This window comes from Engraulis encrasicolus, chromosome 11 (assembly GCF_034702125.1).
Source record: "Engraulis encrasicolus isolate BLACKSEA-1 chromosome 11, IST_EnEncr_1.0, whole genome shotgun sequence".
NCBI classification, from domain to species: Eukaryota; Metazoa; Chordata; class Actinopteri; order Clupeiformes; family Engraulidae; genus Engraulis; species Engraulis encrasicolus.
Window position 1 is genome coordinate 22,304,017 of NC_085867.1, and position 7,621 is coordinate 22,311,637.

Below are 7,621 nucleotides of genomic sequence, written 5' to 3' on the forward strand. Positions count from 1 at the left end.
CAACTTGTATTATCTAGACATATGAGGGCAGTAAGTGAACATCATTAAAACATGAAACACATAAACAGTTCAAAACCATAGTTTTGCATTAAGCCATTTCAAAAGGCACCAGAATATCCTATAATAAATTGTGCATGGGTTAGAAAGAGACAAGCTCTATAACATACCATCACAGACATATCAAAACATGAAACTACCGTTTTAAGCAATGCCTCAAAATAAGTCATTTTGCCCTTTAAGTCAGCCTTTAATGTGTTAATATCTCCAAAAAATGTTGTCTTGGGCTTCCATCACGCTAAGCTAATGCCAAGCTAATGCCCAGCCCAAGTTCAGCCCGTCTGCAGATAGGTGAAGCCTTTTTTTAAATATGGGGCTTTCACACCTTTACTCTGCACAAAATGTTGAATTTTACATTTTGTATTCAAAACTCACTGTTTTCTGTGCTGTTCAACCACTTGGGTCCCTGTGGTGCTCTTAAACTTTGCTGTCTTGAATGCCACGTGCACCAAGTTTACTTAAAAATGCTCTTGCACGAACAGCTAGAAAAAGAAGGGAGAAGGGGGAGGGGACAAGATAAGGACATGCATCAGATGATTAAATTACTCTGTGATAGTGTACTAAGTGCATGAGGATAATCTGAACATTATTTCAACACAAATTCAACCTTCAAAAACCTTTTTTTTTATTCTGTTTCAGCCATTAGCCTGTTCAATTAATTTGGCAAAATGGATCTTTAATGCCCTTAACCTGCACCATTTTACTCTACACATTAACATTTTGTATGCACAGTTCAATGGGTTCATGCCTATGCGATTTGGAATTTTGCATTTAACGTTTTCCTTTGATGCACAACCACACAAGCAATGTTCTTGTTTGGTCTACAGTGATAGCTGCTGCTACTCCATCTGACTGAGAGCTGAATCTGGAGACATTAGCTGACCACCACCATGTGTGTTCGCTGACAAAACAAAGCATGTCCGCTCCTCACGCGGCGTCGATCCAGCTAGGCACGAGCTATTACAACGGGCATAGCTCAGGAACTAATGAGTGGACTGTATTAGGCAATGCAAAGTCAGAGAGTCTGGAGCTCGCACTCAAAAAAGACTTGAAAAGAGATGCCCAAATAAAGTGGGTTTTTAATGATCTCACAATATGCCGTGCAGTATTTACAAAGGTGCAAATACTGCACGGCATATTGTGAGATCATTAAAAACCCACTTTATTTGGGCATCTCTTTTCAAGTCTTTTTTGAGTGCGAGCTCCAGACTCTCTGACTTTGCATTGCTCAATATTTCAAGCCAACGCACCACCACATAACTAAAGCCACATTGAAAGGCGCAGGCCCTCTTTTTGAATTTTTCAATACTGGACTGTATTAGGAAAATTGGAAAATACGTGCTTGTCTCCTTGGTGTATGGACATGTGGAATAAAAGGAATTCACTGGCCTTTTCTTCAATATAAGGCAATACAATGAATGCAGCACAGCAAAGCACCAGGGTACAATTGAATGCAATTCCAAATAAAATATTCTTCAGTAGGTTTCCAATTATTTACATTATGAAGGTAACAAAGGCATGTGTGTGTGTGTAGTGTGTGTGTGTGTGGTCTACAAGGAAAAAAGGGGACAGGAAAATATCGTCCAGTTAAAACTATACTGGTGCACTAACTCAGAGATACAGGTATGACAAATATGGAGGAAGATCGCCATTTAGGCAACTAGCGGTAAAACAGGTTGCTGACAGCTATGGGAAGTTCCAGCATCTTCACTTTAAATGAATACAAAATCCAACGAACTTCTGCATCAAGATTATAAGCCTACAATGTCTAATAAAGGGCAGATTTATGACACACTGCACTCGAAATGACTCCACACATACATAGGAAGCAAATAGCACCGTAAATCTGCAGTAAAGTCAAGCTAAACTCAAGTTAACTTAGCTGGAAATGAGTAGACAAAAAACGATCTCTAAAACTTCTATCCATCATCTCACACATCACATACACAGGAAAAAAGCCTAGATATTCAATATTTCGTCAGGATTACTTACATTTTGGTCATTTACGCACATAGGATAAAGGAAACTTCAGCAGGACTTAAACAGCAAGCGGCATCGACTCAACTAAAGGACTTACTCGTGCCCAGGAACATGAATAATCTACCTGCCACTCACTGTGCACGTGAATCATGAATATTAATGAGAAACACGGCAAGGGCACATGCACAAAACCCCGGCCTTTCCAACACGAGCTGTTCAGTGAAAGCGAATTCGATAGAAAAAAAGTCTTTGCAGATTAATGTACCTAGCCTGCTACACTGGACTAAAAAGTTACGTAACTGTGCAGTTAGCCTAATCAAAAAGAGGCACTGGCGATGAAAAGCCGAGAAACTTAATGTAATTCACACAAATTTTCGTTTCTAGCTTCAAACCAGCTCTTGAACTTGTCTAGAACGGAACACAAAAAATGGGTTAAAAATGGGAATTGTTGTTGCTTTGGACAGCATGCCTACCTACGAATAGACCAAGTAGTTGTATTACGCGATAGACCGGAATAATATTCGACTGTACACCTACATCGAATTGCAAACTTATAATAAAAATAATAACGAAACCAGTTCATTACCTTTACAGAAGTCCAAAACGTGAACAGTCCATGACCATGTGCAGCGACTTCTCCTCTGCTGGCTGCGCCGGAAATGCAGTTGTCATTGAAACTGCTTCTTCTCAATGAATAAAATCAAAGTTCTTAAGATAGGATTCTAGTAAAATCTACTAGGCCTACTTACACCATATCATTGACTTAATTCATTTAAACCAAGTAATAAATACTCTGGTATTCAGAGCAAATTTTATTTGCTCAAAAGTGTGTAAAATGTAGTGAATTATTGCTGGAAAATGATTAATTTTAGCCTACTCAATTCCATTCAAAAATGCACAAACCCATTTTTTCAGGGTTTTATCTTTCTATCATAAATGCTTAAATATTAATGAACTGCAGTCTCTCTTTTTACAGTGTGTCAAGGTCTGAATTGTAAAAAGTGTTAACTGTTACAGGGAAGCCGTAAGACAGAATATGCTAACCCAAAACAGCAGCAAGCCAAACAATTGAACATCTATACAGCTGACGGATCAAAGTGTGCATACAGAAATCTCAGACTAAATATGACACCTAATTTGACACTAGACATGTGAGAGGTTAAACAACAGCAGGAGACCTTTGGGTGTTCACCTGTCTGCTCTGAGCTTGGGGCTAACCTCCCTCATGTGGCGTCTGTCTGCTGAGTGTTTGAATGTGCTGCTTTCCCTGCAGCTCCCCTGTATTCCTGCTGTGCTATCAGCAGTGGACTATAGATCCTGTCTGCACGCCTGCTCACCCAACTGATGCTATGATAAGAAAAATAATATTGCAGGGTTTTTTCTATTTTTATAGGCTATTTAAATATGCAAATAAGTCCATAAATAATCAATTATGTGCTGATTTGCCTAAAACCAAAATCAGCTCTGTAAAGCTAAAAAGCCTCAAGTGTGGGAGAAACATGTACCATACACTACAATTGAGGTGGCAAAAAAAAACTTTCAGGAACCTGCTTAAGAGGCATCTTTGAGTTATTAATGAATGAATTAAGTGATTAAAGTATGTAATTGTTATGTAAAGTATGTTTGCTTTCTGTTCATATTACATTGATATTTACTGGTCTGACCAAAGTAGAGTGAGAATTGTCTGGAAGAGGATCCACCTTTTGTCTCTAAACTTAATTTGGAACCAAAAATGAAAGAAAGGCCACTTATTGCCGTCGATTATTACTTATTGCAGTCCAACGTGCAAATCACTCACATCATCCACTCAGTGATCAGTGGTCTGGACAAGGCCATAAACAGCACCAGCCAATCAGTGCGTTTCTCCAGGGATGAAGAGGGACAGGGCATGCAATTTGAATGGCTAAAATATCCATACGCTTTTCTTGGTTTCAATGGACCCCCACGAAAATGAGATGGCACATCTCAAGGGGCTATCCTTGCAATGGCAAACTGTTCTTATCATGTAATTTCACTCAATCATGTCACAAAATTGAACCATAGCAATGAAGACAACACTGTAGCTACAATGGAAACAGAAATCTCCTTATATCAGTTTCAATATCACCTGGCTGCTAGATGGAGCCGATTGCCAGTGTAACAGTGTGCTTTTAGCACCTTTCTTTCTTTGTAGTATAATTACACAAAGATGGGTTTTTATTTTGACACACCTTCGTTACACTAGTCCTACAGTAGACTTCTTCACTGTCATGGGTGTCTATGGAGCTTCCTGCCCCCCTCCTTCTATCCCCCTCTAATGTTTCCGTTTTTCTGATTCATATTTCTATGCTTTCCATATCCTCTTCCCTGTCTCTGTATGCTGTGGGAAGAGGTATGTTTCTACACTTTTCTCTTTTCCTAATCTTACTTAAATCTTCTTTCTATTCTGTCATCCACCAGTTGTATCACAGTAATCCTGAACACTATTCCGTGTATTACCCCTTTCCTAATGTATTACACGAATATGATGCCTGGTTTCCATGTATTTTAATGTGTTAGCGCCACCCGGTGTAACATAAGCCAGTGGCATCGTGACAATCCTTTAGCTTAGCGTTGCTAACGCTAGTAGTCACGAGTATTTAGCATTTCTTTTTATGGTCTCCTCAGGAGTGAGTGTGCAGCCCCAAGCCCCATGGTGATGATTGTACTGTCTGTGAAATTACAGGTGTGTGTTTATTTTCGTTGTCTCTGTGTATAATATGTTTAGAAATGGAAATGTGACCCTGGCAACTTAGCTAACTCACTTGTTATGCTAGCGGAGTTTTGCTAAGTTAGCTAGCCAGGGCACAATGAGCTTATTATGAGGAGCAGGCTAGGATTTTTGTAGCACTTCTATTAACTTAGTGAACTATTTGGTTTTATTAATATGTTTCACCATGTTTAGGGACACTGTTAAATGTTTATTATGCCCTGTCTCTGTATGCTGTGGGAAGAGGAGTGAGTGTGCAGCCCCAAGCCCCATGGTGATGATTGTACTGTCTGTGAAATTACAGAGAATCACTAAAAACATCGAATGAATCACCTGTCTCGGAGTCATCCTTTCTTGCAACAAAACACAACGCAGAGTGAAAGTCCAAACCGGTTACATTGGTGCCGTGACTCCGCTTCGCTTGATCAACGCCTGCTTGATCCCGGGACTGCTGCGCTTCTCTCCTTCTTCTCGCAGGGTGCACTTGTTTGTCTGTATGCTCGTATGTGTGTTTGTGCGTGTGCGCGCGTGCGTGTGAGGTATTCTATGACGTGCATACCGTTTAGGGCATGTAGTATCACGTTGTGTTTTTAATGTTTCTGCAAATGTATCTCTTAATGCTCTTTCACTTCGAACCTCTCTCTATTTTTTTCTCATAGTAGTACTTGAGTTTTGACTATTAGAGCTCTGCAGATTTATTTAAGTGTCTTGAGCTGAAATAGTAATTATTTTGTTTTACTGAGATATTTGTGTCATAGGGATTCCGGGTTTGAATTGATTTATGCTATAAGATGGCTGAGGGTGGTGATAGCTTTGCTGGGGATGGTGATGTGGTTGAGCCCTTTATGTTTAGAGACCGCTCGCGTCTGGCTGGTATTGGGAGAGCTTATCCTTTGGGGATTCACAGTTTTGGTAGGGGGAGGCAGGTTGGTAATGTGGGACAGGTTAACTTGGTTAGAGGTCCAGTGGCCACTTCCACTCCCCTGAGAGACACTGCTTATATGCCCTGCACGGATCAAGCCACACCAGCAGCACATATAGCCCCTGCAGTTACACAGCCTATGGGAGTAGCCCATTCACCGGTGACACATACTGCCCCTATGCCTACACTGATTGCACACACAGGCCCTTCTCCTGCCACATGTCCAGCCCCTACACCCAACACACAGGTGATTACTGCAGACACACTGGGCATTGTCTTGTCAGATCTGGCTAAGCAGATCAATAGTAACATTACTGCCAGTATAGCCGCACTGCAGCAGGCCAGTGGTCAGCCGCACCCTAGCCACTCTTCACCATCCCTTACAGAAGCAGATGCCTCAAGAGTTAGTGTGACTGTCCAGTCAGATGCCAAGCTCCCTCCCTTCTTCAGGGGTGACCACACAGACAAGTTTTCAGTCGATGAATGGGAGGATGTAGTGCTGAACCACCTTCGTCATGTGAACCTCACAGAGTGGGAAAAGTCTGACTTTGTCATGAGTCGTCTGTTAGGCAAGGCGAGGGATGTAGTGAGAGTCTCTCTTCGGTGCAGCTCTGAGCCAGCCTCTGGTCACACCGTATCTGCTGTATTCGATATCTTGAAGAGGAATTTTAGTGAGTTGACATACTCCAACATGCCCATGAGAGACTTCTACAATACTCTTCCACACCACGGTGAGTCTGCTATGGAGTACTGGATTCGTCTAAACAAAGCCATTGATGTGGCGGAGGAATGTCTACGGAGACAGCGGAGAGTTCTGGAGGAACCAGGAGCAGAGTTAGTAACAATGTTTGTGTCTCACTGCCCAGACCCCAGTCTTGCTGTGTCTCTCTCGTTTAAGCCAGCTGAGAAGTGGACGCCGTCTGAGATCCAGGAGAGAGTGGACGCACGTCAGAGGGTGCTGAAGAGGAATGAAGGGGTGGCCCGATCTTCTCCTTCGCCAGTGTCTACGGAGGGTGTGCGCCCACTCACCCAGTTCACTGTCCAGCACGCTGAGCCTGGCCCCCCACCCATGGCTCCGCCGGTGTTCCAGTCCCATGCCCCCGCAATGCCTGAGTCTGCCCAGTCACTCAGTCCCCCTGCTGCTGAGCCGAGCCTCTCTCATGTAGTGACCATGTTGGACAAAGTACTTTCAGTGTGCACTGCCTCCATGTCCCCGCACGCCATGCCCCCGCGCGCCGTGCCAGCCCAGCGGAGCCAGTACACAAACCGTGAGACACGCCAGCCATGCAGAGTGTGTGGTTCACTACAGCACACTACATTCAGCCACTGTAAAATGGACCGGCTTTGCCACAACTGCCTGCAGCCTGGCCATGTCAAGAGTGCATGCCCCACAGCACATCAGTCTCAAGTTGGTGCTGCCCATGTCCCGCACACGCAGTTAAACTAGATAGCCCATGTAGTGTGAGGGGTACCATGGGCTCTTCTGCTGAAACCCTCAGTGACAATGACTTCCAATCCATTTATGTAAATAGTTGTGCACTTTTGCCGGCCGAGACTACGGCTATTTATCTCAACTCTCAGCGGCTTGAGGGCTCCAGTGACTTGTTCTACACGCCAGTTGTGGTCAGCGGCCTTGTTTCACTGAAGGGCATGCTAGATTCTGGCTCCATGTCATGCACGCTGAGCGAGGAGGGTGAAATGAGACTGAAGGCATCTGGCATTCTCCCTTGTCCACAGCCAGTTCCCAGCAACATTGTTCTTATCGGATGTGGCGGTTTGGCGACGCGCCCTAAGTGCATTTATGAACTTGAGATCGAAGTGTCCGGATCACAGTTCCTGGTGCCCACTTTTGTAATATCTGGCCAGCGGGATGAGTTTATCATCGGGACCAACGTATTAAAGCCCCTCCTCAGCAAGATGAAAGGTGAGAAGAA